This window comes from Tachypleus tridentatus, chromosome 1, assembly GCF_004210375.1.
Source record: "Tachypleus tridentatus isolate NWPU-2018 chromosome 1, ASM421037v1, whole genome shotgun sequence".
In the NCBI taxonomy this organism is placed as follows: Eukaryota; Metazoa; Arthropoda; class Merostomata; order Xiphosura; family Limulidae; genus Tachypleus; species Tachypleus tridentatus.
In genome coordinates this window covers 65,640,791-65,663,354 of record NC_134825.1, presented here as the reverse complement: position 1 = coordinate 65,663,354, position 22,564 = coordinate 65,640,791, and positions in this window count along the sequence as shown.

Sequence of the window (22,564 nt, the reverse complement as noted above, 5' to 3'; positions counted from 1 at the left end):
ATGCTGAGGTACCACAGGAATATAATTACTAGATAAAGAGAACGAAGATGATTCATTGTTTCCAATGTTCTTCTGTTTCCAAGTTCGCTGGTAAATTTAGCAATAGAAGACCATCCCAATGAGGAACTGGTTTTACTGCAGATGAAATTTCTGGACATTTAATGTAACATTTAGTTTTCTTGAATATCCAATAACATTTATCATTCAAAAATAAGAGTCAGTTAGATTAGCTTTGGGTTCATGCCATATCATGGGAACTGCAAATGACATACTTGCTCCCTTGTTATTCAGTCACTGCGTCAAGCCAAATGTATAAGCTGTACAATACACATGTGGAGCCCAATGTTTTTCTTGGTCCCTAATTTTACACCCACAATAGTATGCTATCTTTATCTTGTGTGCGATGTTTCTCTTTCACGAAACTGTAATATATTTTCAAGAAATGTAGCAGAAACTGTTTGAATAATTTTAGATTTTACTAAAAATAACATAAATAATTTATGTTTATAAAACTATAGTTTAAAATATTTTAAAAACAAAATTTTGAAGAATTTGTTTATATTGCGGGTATTGTGCAAGGAAGAAAATCGGGCTTTGTTTTGACTGTGTGATAGAGAGGCAAAGTGAACAACAGAGTAAGTGAAAGACAACTGAGAGAGAGAGGCTTGTGACGCCGCCTCTTTTATGCTCATTCGAAGGTCTTTTTGAACGCTCTAGCAAACTAAGTACTTGAGGGTTTCGTGATTTCCGGACAGAGCAGAACTTGCAAATGAAGTGAAAGTGGTGCATTTTGCGACAGTTATATCGAGAAATAAAAATAGTATATATAAACAATATATTTGGAATTTGACACCAATACAATACAGTTAATGTTTGCAGTTATCAAAAAGGTATTCCTTTTACTCATGAAACTGTCCAACTAAACATAATTTAACAGAATAAATCTATTGTACTGAGTTGATTGCATTGTAGTTTACATAGTGTTGATACAGAATTAAGATATTACACTAACTCAAAGTCTAGATATGATGGACAAATTCCGATACAGTGCTTCGCTCTTGTCACAAGATTAGTCTATTCTGGTCCATTGTTGCCCCTTATATACGAACTTTTATATTCGTATGCTACAAGCTTTTTGCTTCTCCCTAGTGGAATCAAGTAATTCCAACGTGTCTCTCATGTAAATCATCATGTTTCACTTCTCCACTAATAGGAGCATAGTACACTCACGTGATGCATGTGACTCCTTTTATGCACCTCTACCAAACTATTTCTTTTTGTTTGGCATTGATTATACTCGGACGTCGTTTTTCGTGGGCCATATTTAAATCTGCATTTTACGGCCATGTTGAATTGCATTCTCTTCCATGGCTTCACATTATTCATTGGTGAGATGGAGTGCTCAACAGGATCACTTGAAGGTGAATAACATCACAATGCTTTTGCTTTATAAACATGCCTATTCCAGTAATGTCGAGAAAACCCACTTGTAGAGAAATATATATGCCTATTCCAATTCATATCACCTATGAACTGCATGGGTATAACAGAAGGGGATAGCTGCCCATGTCTTGATTGGAAAAATGGTATGGTCTGCGTTTGAAAATATGGTTTTGTGATCACTTATTGCATTGTCCTTGGTAATGACTTTTTTCTGGTTTGTTTTTTGTTTGTTTGTTTTTGAAATTCGCACAAAGCTACTCGAGGGCTATCTGTGCTAGCCGTCCCTATTTTAGCAGTGTAAGACTAGAGGTAAGGCAGCTAGTCATCACCACCCACCGCCAACTCTTGGGCTACTCTTTTACCAACGAATAGTGGGATTGACCGTCACATTATAACGCCCCCACGGCTGAAAGGGCGAGCATGTTTAGGCGTGACGGGGATGCGAACCCGCGACCCTCAGATTACGAGTCGCACGCCTTAACACGCTTGGCCATCCGAGTCCGTTTTTCTGGACTCTCCATCAGATATTAACCTTCCTTTCTTCTAATGAAGTGTGGGTGTCTTTAACATTTTCCAGTTAACTGTTTGATTGAGAACTCTCATCTTACTACCGCGTGAATGTCGGTACCCCATGGCTTGGTGTTGTGTTCAGAGTGAACCAATCAACATAAGTTCTCACACAGGTTTTGAGTTGTCTATCTTTCTCCCTCGATTTTCCCCATCTGTGTGGTGGGTCACAGTGATTGTGCGTGGAAGTTTTCTGGTTTTATCCTTGGCTATCCCTCATTCTTTCTTCTTACAATGAGGTTATTGCTATTTGGAAGGTCCTAGCCTGTTTCACGAGTGGGGAGTTAAATGCATGTGACAGACATTCTTTTGATATTGGATGTCAAGTTCCTGGATCGATAGCTCAGAGATAATCCTTGTGTTATGCCTGACAAATGGAATACTTCTCAGTTCTCCAGTTTTTGGGTTTGAAGTGAAGAGAGTATGATCCTTCCCACAGATGTCAATACCCTGTGACGAGGTTTTGGACGTAGTCGACTTACGAAGTATAGTCAGCCACGCCCTAGTAACTCAACATACAAGGATGCATCCTTGTTTATCCATTTTCTCATTGTTGGATTGAATTATATTTTTCTCTGGTTAGCATCACTCCCTACCACATTCTTTCCCCCTCACTCGGACGTCCTCTCAGTTTCTGCACTTAAACCTTATACATTCCACACATGGGCAAAAGGTATAACCTGGGCCAAAAGTGGTGCAGTTCTCTTCTTCTGATCTGACTCTCTCATCTATGAAGGTACCCTTCATACACTTTCAAGGAGCGCATCTGTTCTTCTATTTTACATGTCCTTCCTTCTAATCAATGTGGGATTCTAGCTAATCACATGAGAAGAGGAGAGTGCCATATCTGAAGTTATAATTTTCTTATACTGAAAATATATTTCCGATATATACTTCTCTCTTTTCACACTTGCCACCCTTACTTCACACACACACACTTCCGGTGCTTCCATTTTCTGCCAGACTTCGAAGTGATAGTTAGTAACGGAACATGTTCGCATATGGTTGCAGCAGTAAACAAGAATGGCTAACCTTCTGAGAGAAGGGAAGTATCTATCAGAAATACATTTTTAGTTTAAGAAAATCTGTCAATTTGTCGTGACTTGTTCGTTGAAGACCTGAAAAAGACAGGTGCATTTGACCTCTTCCTCTCTCCTGCACATGTTATTGTTTACATATTAATGTTATTTTATTTACTTCAAGAGGTGATCACTAGCCCCTTTCAAGGTCATTTCCATGTAAGTAGAGTAACGTTAGATGCATAGAACACACTTTCGTTTAGTTAGCATATAATCCTATACTTCACAAACAGTTCCAGTTGTGTTTCAGTATTTTCATATATTTTATCTCGGAAAATTATAACTTCTCGCTACGTTTTTGAAAACAGCGTTGTAAAATTTCCTCGAATACTTGAGTTTCCTCCAGTAACAGATATTTGTTCGCCAGGGATTATCTTCACGTGATTGTCTACCACGCTTAAACTCAGTACACCACTTTTTCTCTGTTGAATATTCTGTAGCGACTTTCCTAATGATAGTTCTATGTCCTATTGGATTTTTTATACTGTAATTTTAATTTTAACAAAATATTTGACCACAGTACAAAGTTCTCCGTGACGTTTAGCACTACTCATTTCTGTCCTTCAAAAATCCGCAACGTATCAAATAAACTCTTTAACTTAAATGTCACGTGTTGTTTAATCATAAAAAAACGTTCAAACTCAATATTTACGAGACAAAATTATACGGTCCAGTTTTTTTAATAGTTGGGCTATTAGCTTTTTAGATAACCCTCGTAAAGTTATATTAACGTTACGATATGTTGTATTTTATAAAAGTAATAATCATGCAGCATCTTCACAAAAGTTTACCCCAGTTATAGTTCCACTCCACCTTAGGCTTAAGAAAAATCATAAATAAATAATAAAAAAAAAAAAACGGGAAGAAGTTTCAATACCTAAAACTTATATAAAACTCAACAAAACATATGTCATTATATGTCGTAAAATACCACTGCTGCTTTCTTTATAGAAGCTGAGTTAGAAAAAACTAAGAAATGTTATCCTTTTTACAGACTTAATATACATGTTCTATAGTAACAGGATATTTACATTTGAAAAACATTAATGGTGTATGTGACACAGTTGGTAGTTATAATAAAGTTGGACTTCAATAAAATATTATAAATTATTATACCAGGCTAAAAAATGGTGCAACCGCAGTAATAACTTTTACAAGTTTTTGCATCCTTAGATTATTAAGGGAAAATGTTGTATATTTCTATACTTTTTTAATTATATTAGATGGTAATGTAAAATTATTCAATATAATACTTTTATTAAATATTAGTTAGTTATCACCATTAGATTCCATCTAAGAACATAGGGCCGCAATTGCTTGCGCACTCTTCAACAAGTATTTAAGTGAGCAGGTTGTTAGCCCACTGCACCGAGCCGTCCCTAATTTAACAGTGTAAGACTAGAGGGAAGGCAGCTAGTCATCACCACCCACCGCCAACTCTTGGGCTACTCTTTTACCAACGAATAGTGGGATTGACCGTCACATTATAACGCCCCGACGGCTGGGAGGGCGAGCATGTTTGGCGCGACGCGGACGCGAACCCGCGACCCTCAGATTAGGAGTCGCACGCCTTACGCGCTTGGCCATGCCAGGCCTTTATTAAATATTATGAATTTATAATGCTAGGCAGTCAACTATCATTCTTATACTCTAGGTGTAATTGTTGTGAGACTTCGATCTTTTGTGAAAGAATAAAATGTTTTTAACGACAAAATGAAATAATAAAAACATGAACTAAAAACGTAAATAAATAAATATCACAGGACTTTGCATGGCCAAATGGTTAGGGCGCTTAACTCGCAGTCTGAGGGTCGCAGGTTGGATGTCCTTCACACCAAATATACTCGTCTTTTAAACAATGGGAGCATTATTATGTTACTGTCAATCCCACTATTCGTTGGTAAAAGAGTAACCCAAGAGTTGGCGGTGGGTGGTGATGACTAGCTGCATTTCCTCTAGTCTTACACTGCTAAATTAAGGACGGCTAGCACAGATTAAAAAACAAGCAAACAAATATCATAGAGCTAGAAAACGGCAAAATGACATCATGCGACAGCAAAAATAGAAATATGGATATTTATAACATCTGAGTTTCTGGCTCAACCTAGACGTAGTAAATCTCTAAATAACTTTAGAGATATACTAAAGTATACTTGTATACTAAATAAGCACAGCTCCAATAAAAAAATAACAGCGATGCAACTATTCCGTTGAAGTATTCCATATAAGACGTCGTTAATAAAATTAAACTTTACACACTTATATCAAAAATGAGACTTTATATCGTCAACATGTTAGTTATAAAAACGACTGAATTTTGAAACCTTTTAGCTTTAAAAAGTATCGAATACAATTACGTAAAAGTAATATAAAATATTTATATTCTGATTTCTGAGGTCTTCATTTAATTTCATAAAGGAACCCATACCAAAGGTGTTTTGACTTCATATTCTGAAAACAAAAGTTGGGTTCATTGGTGAACGTCTATTATATAAGTTATTTTTCTCTAGTCTATCGCTTTAAAACTAAGAACATCTATTGCAGGTAGTTCTCGAATTGGTTTGCGCGAAATTCCACAAACGATAAAAATACATTGAAGGTCTTTAAAAAGAAATTTACTGTCCATTGTTCAGTGTAGGGTTTTTTAATTAGTCATAATTTTAAAAAGTATTCTGTTACTCTCAGAATTAGTAACTAAATTGGACAGCAGACACTAATCATCGCTTACAGATTTGAATAAACAGGGAAATAATTTTATGAAACAAGTTATTTACTTTTGAGTGCAGCCCAGAATCGAAATGTTCTAAATATAACTAAATGTTTATTGAATATGCCTGAAATAGTAATAAAGTATTTAAATATATACGAGGTCGAGCCATTTTTAAGCTGCGAAACCTGAAATTAAGTGGATTTTCATATACAATACATGCGACAGTCACGCAAATAAAAAATGACTGGTTTAAAAAATATATCAAACAGTACAACAGCTAAAGTTTCTAAACAAATCAAAAAAGCCCCCAAGTGGCACAGTGGTATGTCCGTAGACTCACACTGCTAGAAACCGGGTTTCGATACCCATGGTGAGTAGAGCAACAGATAGACCACTGTGTAGCTTTAGACTTAATTCCAAACAAACAAAACTACACAAACAGTCAGTGGCATATATTACAGTTGTCGACAGAGATATACTTCCTAGTAAACAGTATGTTGGTTAATATATTTTTAAGGAGGGTGGGAAGTGCTATCCTAAAAAAAATAAGACTTGCTGAATGGGAAACTTCATGTTCAGTAATTATATTTTATGGATTTCTATAACATAAAGCAATTATTCTATTGTTGTAACATTAACGTAATGAAATTGCAGTAATATAAAAATGTGTATCTATCTGTCTGTCTGTAGTAGCCTTAAAAGTCGTTGAGATTTAGCCATAAATAAAATAAATGCTTGTCTTACTGAGCTTGATTGGGCCCGGCGTGGCCAAGCGTGTTAAGGCGTGCGACTCGTAATCTGAGGGTCGCGGGTTCACATCCCCGTCGCGCCAAACATGCTCGCCCTTTCAGCCGTGTGGGCTTTATATTGTGACGATCAATCCCACTATTCGTTGGTAAAAGAGTAACCCAAGAGTTGGCGGTAGGTGTTGATGACTAGCTGCCTTCCCTCTAGTTTTACACTACTAAATTAGGGACGGCTAGCACAGATAGCCCTCGAGTAGCTTTGTGCGAAATTCAAAAAACAAACAAACAATACTGAGCTTGATCAGAAAGAAAATATGAAATGAGAAGATGGCGTAGTTGTCTAAGATGCTGCACCTGCGTTGATAACTTTCCTTGACAGTTAGGATTTAAGTTACACTCTGGGTGGAATTTAATTTGTAATTAATTTCAAAATTACAATAACAAAAGTATTAATATCTGATCAAGATATCTCGGACGTACAAAAATAGCAAAGTGAAACAAAAGGAGCATCTATATAATCAAGGAAATAAATCACATCACACCAACTTATACAGGTCTCTGTACCACTTACTGAGAAAACCTTGACCCATCTAACGGAGTGAACACAGACTTAACTGGTACCATTTTCTACGAAACACTTGTACTATTTATCATCTCCCTAAGCAAAATCATTAGTACGTGTTAATGATCTTCCAACATCCGGTTTCCAGAGATGAGACTGCATACAGAATAGATACATGAAAATTACCTGAATAAAAATGTGTATACCTTACTAAAATGTATATTTTAAACTAGTTATGGAAAGATGAAGTTGTCAGGTAATTTAACTGCGAAACTGAAATAAAATCTTCCACATCCCAAAGGTCGTTTACCCAGGCGTTGGCCGATTTTTTGAAATAGTCTTTCGAAACCACTTTTGTATTTTCTAGTATCTCTACTGTGTAAGTTGCATTTATCATAAAATATTTAAATTCTACTATAATGCCAGACTATTAACAATATTTTCAAACAACTACAACTTTTGGTTGCTCGTGAAAATTTTCTTCAATTTTATAATGTAAATGTTTTCTTTACAAGTTTTTTATTCTGTTGCCTAGGTGTATGTTCAATTTATAAACACTTGAAAGTTTACTCGCATAAACTTTTTCATACGCATGTGTAACGAATCATTTCGTTAAAATATAATCATCAAGTTCTTCGTATATGGAAATTACTATATATCATGGTTGATAAAAAGAATTCATGTTCTAGTCCGGGGGTAGGCAACTCCATGGCCACTGGCAACATGTAGCCAGTGGATAGCACAATTGTGGCCAGCTTGAGTTTAGGAAGCAGTTTTTCCATCATTTATTTTTTATCGCAAATTTGGTAATCAGCAACTGCACTGCCTCACATCATCGCCAATATCACGCGCTTCATCACTGCCACAGACTCTGCTCATTTTGTAAGGTTAGTCTGGTTTAGATGTTTGTTATCGAGTGTGAGTTGTTTTACATGCGCTTGCAAATATATTTTTACAGTGCAACTTTCAAATGTCTAAATATATTTTGTTTTTTACACCCTAATATGGATAAGTGGATAATTTGAAAACAAAAAAAATCCAAATGATGGTGAACACTAAAAAAATAAAGAAAATTTAATTGATATAAAGTATATAACCTTAAGCAACACTTTAACAATTTTTACAACGAAGTTGATGTAAAATTTCCAGTTGATAACAAAAATCGTATGAATGAAATTAGCCGTCTGAAAGCACAACTTTACGAACAAAAGGAGGCCTAAATTTTTTTTTAGCATCGACAGAACCAGTTACGTTAGCTAGTTATGAAATAATTTGGATTGTAGCTCAAAAAGTAGACCATTTTCTGATGCTGAACTAGTAAAAGAAATGTTAATTGTGGTAATTGAAACTCTGTTGGAGAATTATGATTCAAAAATAAATGATATTCTTCAAAAGGTAAATAACTTGGAATTAAGTCGAAGAACAATTGTCCGCAGAATGCTAGAGTTAGCGAAAGACACAAAAAATCAGTAGTTTGAACAACTAGAATATTGTTTGGTTTACTATAGCACTAGATGAGTCAACAGATGTTAGTGACACTGCACAGTTGATATTTTGGGTTCGATATGTAACTTCAGATCTTCAATTGAAGGAAGAAATGCTTGATCTTTGTGGATTACCAGATTTAACACGTGGAAAAAAAGCTTTGAAAAATTTCTTAACAGGTCAAAAATATTCAATCTGTGTTTCAAAAACCGGTTTCTGTCACAACAGACGGTGCTCCCACCGTGACTGGGACGAAATTATGATTTGTTTCCCTTTTAAAGTAGCATTTAACTGAAAATAATGTGAAGTCCACACTGCCATCTTTCCATTGCATTTTGCATCAGATGTCTAAAAATGATGAACTCAAAAATTTGATTAACATTGCTGTACAAATTGTGAATTATATTAGAAGTGGAAGCTCTCTCATTCATCGACAGCTTGTTGAGTCTTTGAAGAAAAGCAGTGACTGTACTTTTGATGATCTTACTGATTTTGCAAATGTAAGATAGTTAAGTAGAGAAAAAGTCTTGGAACGATTTACTTCCTTATTTCTTAAAAAAAAAAGTATCTTGTTGAAAAAGGTAAGATTGAAAATGTCCCTGAAATTGAAACTTTGTCATGGCATTGTGATTTGTACTTTGTGTACGACATGTGAATAATATGAATACGAATCTTCAGTGAAGAGATAAAATAATGAGCGAGCAATCACAGACTATTCATGAATTTCAATTAAAGCTAAACCTCCTTGCCGAACAATTATAAAAACTGATTTGACATATTTTGCAAAGTTTAATAGTTTTCTAGAAAATAATAAGGACTATGATTTCTTTGATGCTGAAGACGATATCTATGTAAACTGGATCAAACTTTGAATCATGTTTCTTTGAATTTAAAAATTTGAAATTGATATTTTAATTTTTGCACGATCCATTTCAATTTGACTTAGAAAATTTCAGTAAGGAAATTACATCTTTTTGTCTTGTTTGTTTTGTGAATTTCGCGTAAAGCTACACGAGGGTTATCTGCGCTAGCCATCCCTAATTTAGCAGTGTAAGACTAGAGGGAAGGCAGCCAACCATCACCACAAATAGCGGGATTGACCGTCACATAACGCCCCCACGGCAGAAAGGGTGAGTATGTTTGGTGCGACGGGGATTCAAACCTGTGACCCTCAGATTACGAGTTGAACGCCTTAATCCACCTGGCCATGCCGGACCTTTTGTCTTTGGAAAAGTGTGGATTTGAAGACGGGATGTTTACCCTGCAAAGTGTAGAACACAAAAGGTAAAGAAAAATGTTCTATCAAAGAGATGTGGCTTACTATTCTGATGAACGAGTTTTCCAAATTTAAAGATAGCATCAAAATTATTTTCCATGTTTGGATCCACATGGGCATGTCAATCAACATTTTCTATGCTAGGTTTTATCAAGTCTAAAGACATAAATTTAAAGGCAGAGCTAAGATGTTCTTTGAGCACAGATATTAAACCAAATTTCACAAAAATTCCCGTCAATTTTCACATTGAAGGTTAGTTGAAATCCAATTATTTTGATCAAAGTAACATCGTTCAGTTTTTTTTTATTATTTTTTTAATAGTGTGGCCAACGTTGTTTTCATTAGCCACAGTTGTGGCCACTATGAAAAATAAGTTGCCCACACCTGTTCTAATTCTTCCTTCCAGCTTTCATGTGAAAAAAGGTGAGATATTGTCGTAAATATTAGGATTTAACTATATTACGAATGGATTAAGATACAACCGAAATAAATATCTTTCGAAGCCATCAACGCGTTAACTGTTTTCGTATAATTTAGATTTGGGATATAATACTTTTCATGCAACTGATTATATGAAGAGCGCTTAGACTACTATTATGTGTGTCGCATCATGTCAGCTTGATGAGCTCTGATATTGAGTGAAAGATCTCATTAGCACTGGATATACAGATAGTGTAATTTACATTATCTCATTCTGCATGAGCATGTTACGAGGCTTTAGTGATTTACATTCAAAATGTATTTAAACTATTTTTTATGTTTTGCTAATTAGCATAGCATAAACGCTTGGTTAATAATACGTATTTTGATATATGTTTTTGTTTTTCTTAATTCTATGAGGCAATATTTAAAAAATACTGAATTTTCCCTAATGTGAAACATGTGACATATTTTCTCAAGGCATCTCCTCTTCTCTATTTTATTACCACTCCTCTAATAAGTACGAAATTTAACGTGTTATTCACTATGAAATCAGCGTTGCTCAGATAAACCGTGGTATAGTCATCAAATAGAAAGTTAGAGCCTCTCTTGCCACATCCATCTGTCAAATCCTCTCGGCCACCATGGTCAGGTGGTTAAGGCGCTCGATTCTCAATCCGAGGGCGGCAGGTTCGAATTCCCGTCGCGCCAAACATGCTCGCCCTTTCAGCCGTGGGTGCGTGATAATGTGATGGTCACTCCCACTATTCGTTGGTAAAAGAGTAGTCCAAGAGTTGGCGGTGGATGGTGATGACTAGCTGCCTTCCATGTAGTCTTACACTGCTAAATTAGGGACGGCTAGTGCAGATAGCCCTTGTGTAGTTTTGCGCGAAATCCCAAAACAAACAAACACAAACTTTGAAAATTTCTTTGTTTTTCTGAACCCAATAGAAAGTCAAGGTTTTTTCTATCAAGTGATGTATTGTATTTCTTTGTTTCCTGAAAGTAGAACTGCCAGTTTTTTTTCTGTTAGTACCATCTTCATTCCCATGGGAAAGATAATTACTAGCTTGGATGAATTTGAACAGTTCTTGTCGCATAGTTAGAAAGACAGAAAAATGTGGTACTTAAGAGAAATTCTCCACTTTTTAGATATTATATTGTATGTTCTTAGTTGCATTATATAATAGAATTTAAATTATTTAGTACTTTACTACTATTAATAAAGTAGGGTTAAGTGTCATCGACAGTAGGCAGCGAAAAGGAAAGATCCAGATAAGTACTTTATTTTTGATTTTCATGTTTATTATTTACTTATTATTATACCAGTAACTAATAAGTAAAAACAGAGATCTTCTTAGGTTATTTAAGGTTAGATCAGGTAAAATAAATAATAATATAACAAAAATATTTCACGTGGCATGCACATGAGAAGTTGATGAGTAATGTAATTCGATAGTGTATGTAAGCTCCACTTTTTTTCAAGTGATTTACCACTTATAATGGCGCGAAAAGTACTTCCATCCGTTTCAATGGGCAATCAAAGGACAACAAAACAATAAACGTTAATTATAAATAGATGTACACTGTTTCTAGTTCAAAGCTACTTAGGATAAACGAATGTAGTCTCATGTTACAATTTGAAGACATTCAAGAAAGAAAAGGGGTAAATTAGATTTACTTTGATTTTTAATTCTTTAGTGATTAGAAAGTCGGTCAAATCGATCAATCTTGTATAGAGTTAGGGTGAAGAAAATAACACATAGAATATAAAATATTGATGAAAACGAACATCTGAAATGTATTTAGGTGGTTTTAGATGTTGTGCAAATGCAAGTTGAGATGAAATATTTTTACTCCTAACATGAAATTCATTTTGCACGTGGATTAGTAAAAAATACTCGACATATTCACGGAAAAATCTTTTCTAATTTATTAAAAATACTTCATATCTAAAAAATCATATTTTTAATGTTTATTGAAAATTTGCCAAATTTTATGAAGATATAAGTTCTGTAATAAAAGTTAGCAGCATCAAATCTGTAAAGACTAAGCGAGTACAAAGAGATCACGTGGTCGATCAAATTAACCGAGCTCTTGTTCAAAGATTTATTGCATATTTTTCTTTGCTTCCACTCATAAGTTCTAAGAACACTGTTAATGTCCTAAATTTATAACAATTCTTTTTAAATATTCGTAAATTTTGATTTTCTAATATTAATAGGAGGGCTTAGTCATGTTTTGAAAGTTACTGAATTCCATTTTTTATCAGTGCATTATGTATACTGTTCTCAATGTAATTCTTAAAAAAGCATCAACGTGTAAATGAATAGATTAAAGTGCTAAATTATTCTCAGATGTGAATTACATTCTCTGGAAATAGTTTTGTACATTAAACGCATACACATAAAACAGAGCTAGCATCCACTAACACATCAGTCCGAAATCTTAATAAAAGTTCAAGTTATAACTTTCATATTCATTTTAGTAATATTAATTATTTTTTCCACTAATGAAAATCTTGGAAACATTTTTGATAGAAATTGTACTAGATGTTTTAAGAGAGATATTCAAATATTTCTATTTTTGAATCACACAAATAATTGAAACTGAATCAAATTCGATTACATTATAATCTCATATTTAACTGCTCTCCTACTTTATGATTCTAAATATCAATTGTTTAATCCACAGGATAATATATATAAGTTAGATAACAAATGGCCAAGTAATGATACTTTCATAATTCACACACACACAAAGTTTGGAAAGATGATAAAATCTGTAACTTGTGCAAAGAATTAAAAGGAGTTTTGTGAGCACATTCTTAAATGTTTTCCGTTTGCATTTATTAGTTGGTATTCCAATTAAAAGATAACATTGATGCCGAACGAACGTATTTAATTAGAACGAATTTAGGTCTTACCTCAGGGTTTTGGGACAGTCCCCCGTTAGGTGACACCCTTTTTGTTGTAATTTCCCCAATGTTAGTGTTTTAGGATTTAGTTTTGAGATGACAAACTAGTCAACTAGCACACACTGCCAACTATTGTGTAACTAAACAGTGGGAAATGACTGTTCACTCTTATACCTCACTAATAAAGCTAAAGTACATACATTGCTTTCTGGGTCATCTGGCTCAAATGAGAAATAAATAGATGAAAATACCTTCAAAGAAACGGTTTGTCATTGCAATGACGTAGAACTGAGTGATGTGAATTTGTAACCATTCCAAAGGTGATTTGTTGTGAGGTAGCATTTATAAATCATTATGTGGCAAGCTGAAAATTATGCTTGATTTTGATAGATGTGACGGCTTGACAAAACTTATGGCCAGAACACTAGGAATGTAAATGATTCCATAATTGAATTAAATACAGTTATACGATTCTATTCTTGGTAATGTTTACTAGATAATATTTCATAACGATCACTGTACATTTTTAACATGTTAGTTCTCACCAACTGTGATAACGTTAAACTTATCATTAAAATATGTTATACCACAAAAAATAAACACATAAAAATCCCAGTTTTATAAATTTAAAATAGTCTGGTTTAGTTACATTTACACAAAGTATAAACCTTTCTTAAAATGATATCAATGAAATATTGGACATATTTAACTTGCATCTTCTTCATTCAATGCACAACCACTATAAGATGTGGCATAATAAAAAAATTATGTGAATCAAAAAATACTACAGAATAAATATGCTACTACAAAAAAGTTTAGCTTGAGCATTGTTAACATTTTCCTTACCCCAAATTGCATTTCAGTTAGGCATTTCCTATCTGTACTAAGAGATATCAACTCGTCGTGTACTGTCGTATCATTTTTTGCACACCCACTTTCAGTGTATGCCAATATGTATAACATCAGGCAATTATGTAATCACCATTAGACTACAGCTCTCCATCAATACAAGGGCAACACATTCTCTATATGCAGTAATTTCCGTGGACTCATTTTGAAAGCAAACTAAATACATCAAAATTGAGGAGATGGTGCAGATATATCTATCTGAAATATATTTTGGAAAAAGAAAAAATATCAACTTCAGAAACACTATTCATTTCTTAACCACAAAGATCTAAAATTCCACAATGAAGATGGTGGAGGGACTGGTAAAAGAAATTACAATGAGCTCTTCTGTGAAAATAGAATCAGAAAGCAATAGCCAATGATGTGTGACATCCATGGGGTGGGCAGTGGGTACTATAGTTAGGCAGCATTCAGTGAGAGACCACATCCATTTTCAGGCAATAATCTTCATCCAGCAATCAGAAAAGCAAGAAATATTGTCATATTTTGCTGGATGCTAACTTGTTGCATAGGTGGTGGAAAAGCATATTGCTCAACCACCCAGGCAGACAGCTGAGCATGAGCATGGCTAGAGATATAATTATATCAGGCAATTCCACTTAAAAAATATGATACTGTAGAAAGAAATGAGTGCAGGGATTAGCATCCCAGAACTGGGTCTCGAAGTGAATCCAAGGTACATGTTTGGATCTAATCATGAGGAATGGATTTGTTCCTGATGTAGTAGGGTGTTTTGTACTACACTACCAGGCAACATCCCTGCCTGGCTCCTCAAATGAGGAGTGTATCTACACAGTCTTGAAATACTGGCTTGTACCATGCAATAAGAAAATGGTAAATTCTTCATATTAACTACCTGGTAACTTGGGAGTGGTGAATCAAAGAGTATTCTATATTTAGAAAGAAATGGAGGGAAGACTCACATGGGTAAGAACACTAGAAAGGTGTGTGGACCATTGTCATCTGGCACAATCATCTGAATTCAGGTACCACACTGCGAGATAGTGCAATTGATTACTGCAATTAAAGACAGTAAATAGTAAGTTAAGTGTGAAGGCATGCAGGATTTTGGAAAATATTCTTTGTGAAGCAACACCAGCCATAGGATGGGTTCCATCGTCATGAGGTGAGATAAGGTAAGACCTAAGAATAGCAAGCAGTGAGCAGATGATGAAGTGAAAAATAGATAATAATATTTATCTTATGAGAACCTCTAGGTAGATTGGAGAATGGCAGTTGGGGATAGGAAAATCCAGAAGTGCAAAAATCATTATGTGGTGAAAATAATATGATACAAAAATGTTAAGTCATCCACACTCTTGTTTTTAGAATTTCATCTAGTGGATGACATTGGTGATAAGAGAGAGAAGTAACAAGATAACAAACCTGATAGAAGGTGAAGTGACAGGGTGTGGGTGTTCTCACCCAAAGAGGAAAACACCAACTAAGCCATGAGAGGAAGATATATCTCATGGCAAGAATAGGTGATAATGGTTTTGATGTTAGTGGATAGTTTGAGCAAAATAATAACGAATAGTCTAAATTAGACACAAAAAGACAATCAGGGTTAGAATGGTTGTATACTGAAAATATGGATGGGAAGGTCCTGGAAGAAAATATCTGATCACCCTCTCAGGCAACCAAAGTTCTGAGGAGAAAGGAATGGTTTGGAAATAAAATCAACTAATCCCTGTGATAAAAAGTGCAAGAGACATCCAATGTAGAAATGTTTGACTAGAGTTTCTTGCAAGTGAGCAAGAGAAAGTAAATGGATCAGCAGGCTAAAGTTTCAAACAGGAAACTAATCAATGCCTGTAAAATAATGCAGATGTTCTAGCCTAAAAGAGGGACCAGGCAAGAAGGATGGTTAATGAGAAAAGCTCTGAAAAGTCTCTCAGAAGTGAGAATTAAAAGGAGAGCAGTGGGCTGAGAGAGAAAAATAAGATGTAGACAAAACCATCCAATAACCAATTATCATAGCCACAAATAAACCTCTATAAAAAAGCCAAGCAAAGAGACAATAAGATAAAGCAGAATATTGCAATTAAGTGAAAGTGAGTGACAAATAGACCATTGGCAGTAAAAAATTCATTTACAGTTACAATGAAACAGAAAATGAGCCACTCTGTATGAAAAGTCAGAGTGTCATGCAAGGTATCTGACAAATCCCATGTATGAATCTGTCATGAAAACTGGGCATCAGTGACTCCTTGAATGACACAGTACAAGAAGAAAAACAATGAATGAACCAGGCAAGGAATGTAACTAATGAGAGAAAGAACATGAGGAAGAAGGTGCAGAGGAAGATAGCCACAAAGAAAGAAGTTGGATGAATCCCAGTTCACAGGGAGAAGTGGCAAAAGCATCAACCAGAAGACTCCCAAAGAGTGAACAAATTCACTGAAACATGGGAATGGTCCTGAACAGGTGAGACAAGCAGTCCACTACCACATTAAAAGCCTCCAGGAAATGACAGGCTGATAATTGTATCTGATGGTTGTGAACCCTAAAGAAAAAATCCAGTGTAAGAAAGCACAGGTATCGAGAATGAGCGTCACCTCAGTGGTTCTTGTGTGATACAACAATGGATCTGTCCAAATGACTCATTACTGGATGTCTCGTGAACTGAAACTGAAGACATTGACAAACCTGATAAGCAACCAACATTTCCAGGCCATTGATATGAAGGAACTGCTACTCTGGTTTGTTTTTGAATTTCACGCAAAGCTATATGAGTACTATCTGTGCTAGCCCTCCCTAATTTAGCAGTGTAAGACTAGAGGGAAGGCAGCTAGTCATCACCACCCACCGCCAACTCTTGGGCTGCTCATTTACCAATGAATAGTGGAATTGACTGTAACACTATAATGCCCCACAGCTGATAGGGCATGTTTGGTGTGACGGGGATTCGAACCTGTGACCCTCAGATTACGAGTCAAATGCCTTAACCCACCTGGCCATGTCAGGCCTGCTATTCTGGAGCTGAGCCCCAGATTATGATTTTCATAATTTCCCCATCATAAAAGAGGCATCTGTATACAGAATGGATCAATAATGGTGAATACCATGTGTTGGAGTGACTGAGCCACTACAATAGAGGGATTGAGACAAGAAATTTCTGGACATGTCCCACTGATAAGGATGAATCTGGGCGCAACCTAAAGGAATAAAGTACTTAATGGAAGCCAGATATTTCCAAAAGCAAAACAACATTTGTACAGGCATGGTAGGAGACTGAAGAACTTTGGAAACCACAAATTCCATGCTGTGAAGACACAAAGGTGATGGCTGAGTGCATCCCACACATAAATTGAGAATAACTTGATGAATCACATGCTGAAAGTGGGTCAAAGCATACTTAGAGCACTTGACCTGCCAACCTAGATGAGATGACTTTCAAAGGAGAAGGGCAGATGCCTACATCGAATCACACTAAGACAAAACCAGCAAGAAAGATAATTGATATCTAAAGAATGCATCTGCTGAGTGAATGCTTGCATAACCAAACTAAAAACATAAGGATTCATTACTAACTTAAAGGGAAGAGCCTATAACTAAAGAACCTAATGGTTATGGACAGGACAAAAAAATTGACATGATGAGAAACAAACCAGGATGTAAAGAAAAACATTGGAGGCATCAAGTTTAGTCATCCTCAACCTGTGAAAAAATGTCCTCCTCAGACTGAGAAAACTATCCATCTAGAATTGAGGATCATTCATAAAGAGGTTCATGGATAATCAATTGATAACAAGCCACTAATCTCTGGTCTCCTTCAAAATGACAAAAAGATGGGAATACACGTCCAACAGAAAGGATACAGCCTCATTTAGACATTCATAGAATTAGAGGGAGTTGTAAAATGACTTGTCAAAGAGAAGGGGGAATAGAAGTACAAAAACATAGGAACATATCATGAGATGAACTTGCATGAACCAAAGATCATTGAGAAAGGGAGTCCATAGGTCCATAAATAAGAAGAACCAAGCTCCCAAATGACATGACCTAAGAAGTAACACACAACTTACTGAACCATGACGGCCATATCTGTGAGAGGGGAGATGACAAGAAAGGACAATAGGATGAGGAATAGGAGAGAGAGTAGCCCCATGTAACTTCTAAATACAAGAATCCTCTCAGGGCATCAATGATCTAATAAGGCATAAACCAAAAAAACCAAAACAGACTGCTGGCAACCATCTTCAGCCCAAGATTCCAAAGAATTGGAAACTTCTTCAAACACTATCACAAAGAAAAGGACCAAGACAGGGTCTCCAACATAAAAAAGAGGGATAAACATCCAAAATAAGAAAAACTATTTCAGTGAACAAAAAAAAAAAAAAAAATGATTCAGACCAAGGTGGTGAAAAGGTAGGAATGAATATCTCCATCAAAACTGTCAATGTTGCAATGGAAAGACTCTGAGAAAAGGTGAAGCACAAACAGTTAATGAGCTGCTTGATAGTAGGAAGGTGAGTGGACTAAGAATAAGTAATGGACAGAGTAGGAAAAATGGGGAGTCCAATCATTAAGGGGTGTAACGGATTTACTAATGTATAGTTATCTACCTCTACTGATATAAATTTCCTACAAACTATTGTACAAACATACCAAAATGTAATAATTTTAGACAACCTAAACATGTACACATCCAGCTTTTCATGGTCACATTACTAACACTGCCAGAAGTAAAATTATGCACTTCAGTCAGACTCACAACATGACAATCATAAACAACAATTCCCCAACACATGCTCATTTCAATGGCACACAAAGCATAATGATCTAACCATCATCTCACATTATTTAACACACTTCACAAGCAACTTCAAAATTCATGAGAATATTAGGGGCCATCACTACCCTATATATTTCCAAGTGAAAATTAGCCACAGATCCTGCCCTCCAAACAACAACATCCCAAACTTCAGCAAAATAAATTCGATAAAATTTAACAACTGTCTAGATAGAAAACTACCAGAACATAAAATTATAGTAAACTCCAAAAATGAATTAAAAAATACTATAATTATATTACTTCTGCAATTATGAAAACTGTTATTGAAACCATGCCATAGAAAACTCAGAAAACTATACCAATCTCTTGAACTGTAATGATTTAATACTAACCAGATGCCAACTTCATAAAGAAATCAGAATTCCACTATGAAACCATTAATTAATCAAGCCAAAAACAAGATCAAAAAAACTAATCAAAATACAGCAAAAGAACAACTGGAATAATTTCTGTAATAAACTTAATGCACTCAAATCCATAACTGTCCTATTGTGGAAAACATTCAAAAGCATATGCCTTAAAACAATAACTTTGGCACCATAAGTTACAAAAACATGACTGCCACAATGGACACACAGAAAGCTAATTTATTCTCCCAATACTTTTCTGGCACACTTGTAACAGCTCACGTGGATAAACTAACTAATAATCATTACACAAAAATCAATCATTTCATTAAGAACAATCAAGAGTTCTTTTCAACTACTTTTCTAGTAAATATTCCTACCATAAGTAATTACTCTCAAAATAAAAGACGTACCTACATAACTTGAAAAACACTGCATCTGGTGAAGATGAAATTCCAAACATCATACTTAAACACACCTTACCCAAACTCGTAACTTCCATGAAACATATTTAATCTCTCACTTTTTTTTGGGTTACAAAATCAGCTATAGTTACTGTAATCCCAAAAAATGACAAAAACTCTGGAGATTTAGGCCACTCAGTTTAATTAACTGCATAAGCAAATTACCAGAAAAAATAATAATTAGGCTGCTGTGGTTGTTAGAATCTAACAATTTACTAATATCCAAAATGCCGATAGGAAACACAGACAAACCAAACCACTGACCATCTCATATGATTAATATAATAAACCTTCAATGGATTTAATAGGTAGCTACTTTCCTTGACATTCAAAAAGCTTTCATTACAGTATGGCACAATGGCCTTAAACATAAATTCATTAAAATAAAAATACTCATCCTCTTCATGAAATGGACTGCAAATTTCTTAAAAAAATAAGAGCAGCTAAAGTCAAAACCAAAAACACAGTTTCATATCCCTTCACTTTTAATACAATCATACCACAAGGTTTAGTTCTTGGCCCCCTTCTCTACACAGTGTTTGTTAACAACCTCCCAAACCCTGATACAACCCTCACTCACACATCTTAATATGCAGATAACACTATGGTTTGGAATACTTTCAGATTACAGAGACCCAGTGTTCACCACTGTAAAATTACAAATACATTTGAAAAAAAAATTACTTCCTGGTGCAACAAATGGATACTTCTCAACTCATTTAAAATTCAATTGATTATTTTTCATAGAAGTTTAAGAACAATGTCCAAAAAATTAATGTCAAATTATGTCTCTACAGCTTTTCCATAACCTTCTATAAGACTGTAAAATTAAATTACAATCTCACCATGTATTTTCATATTAAAGAAATCTCTAAAATACTCCACACGAAAGTAGTATATCTTAAGAAAATCAGTCACAGATGTAAGACATGAACAATATTTTACACACATAAAACCTTTATTAGACCCCTCTCAAAACACACTTGTATAGTAACATGCAACCTAACATGCAACACTACACAAATTACAACACCAAGTAGCATGGCTTGCATACCATCTCCCTATTTATACACCTGCCTGTTAGGTAAAAAAAGTCAAGCCAAACTGCCTTCCATTAAAACCAAATTAATTAACCTTACAACTAAATATTACAAGAAAACCCATACTGCAACTCACTCATGTATCTCTTTGCTAATATCACTGTACCCCATCTAGATCCTTATAACTTTACCCACGAGGATAATACGTCAACCCTGACTATAATAATTAGTTGTTCATCAGTATATAACCATTGTCCAAGTTTTTCTTTACAGGTTTTACACAAAGCACTTCATAACATTTTCACCTGGGCATATGACAAGCTTGACTTAAGCCCTGTGCAGTGAAAGTGAATTTTCTCAAGGAACTCCTATTTCTCTATACCCACACCTAATTTCAAGGCAATGGAGATATAGATCCCTGCCACATCATATTAAAGACACGTGTCACTGTCTTTGTTGATGACTTCTCTCCTCACTTTTTGGTTTCTCTTATCATCAGGATTTGCCTTGCCTTCTCATTGCCATTTCCACAACTTTCTGTCACTTCACAGCATCCATGCAACATAATACAATTTAACATTCCACAATAATATATCTAACTTCTCCCAGTGTGGATAAGGCATCTGTTCCTCAAGCAGGGTGAAAGAATATTAGATAATTCCCTTGTACCCTGGATGACAAATGATTTGAGATGTTTCTTAACTCAAACCATTTTTTGTCCAAATACCTGATTAGTATTGAATTGGATGAAGAAAATTTCTTTTAAATGCATCAGAGGCAGTGGAAGATAAAAAAAAATTGTTGTGTCTGTTGAGATATGTATCAATTTGGATGTAAATATACTTTAGTAACTGTTTTGTACAACATTAAAAGGTCTGACATTAGGTCAAAGAATAAAAAGATAAGTTTATCTATTGATGGTATTAAGTACAGTAAAATACAGCCATGACTAAAAAAAGTAACAAATGTACACAGGTTACAGCACTATCTCTTTATTGCACTTAGGTCTAACGTTGGTTAACATTTTATAAAGTACGGCCTGTGTAAAGTGGAACATAAACATTTCAGTGTCTATGATTATAATTTATTTGTATTATTCTAGAAATCTTGCATTTAAAGAAGTACTGTTGCAATAATGATACAAATTTGACCCCAAAGGTTTTGCTGATCTCTGCCAGTACTTAATACTGTAAATAAATAAAATTATAATGTTATTCTAAGACCTGATCTTTTTACAAAACTTTGATAACTTTTAATAATGTTATTGTATAAAATGTCTATTAAAGTATATTTATAACCATACTTTGTTTACATGTTGATATAAAGAGTGCACACATGCACATTTACATAATAATAAGATAAACTTGCATATTCAGGAAGGCAAAAACTAAGTATTATCATAAAATATTGGGGCTATCATAAAGTGAATGAAATGTGAAGAAAGCAAACTACTTTCATATATACAATCCACAAACTAAGATATATTAGTCTCAGAGGAATTCATTATACACTTTGTTTTCTGTACACATATATATTACTTCAACTAACACATCTTGTGATCATTCTAATCTTCTGACAGATGGACACCTTTGCATTCAGGTGGATTTTGTGATAATAAATAAAAGAACCTGTTGAGATAGAAATGGTGCTAGATAAACTTACCAACTTTATTGAAAAAATAGAAGGGATTCTGATAGTAGCATCATGAATAATTTAACAGAATAGTGTTGAAGCAACAAAGGAAAAATAAGTGTCGATGTCCTTAGTTAACTTATACAGTGAAACTATGTTTAACAAAAAC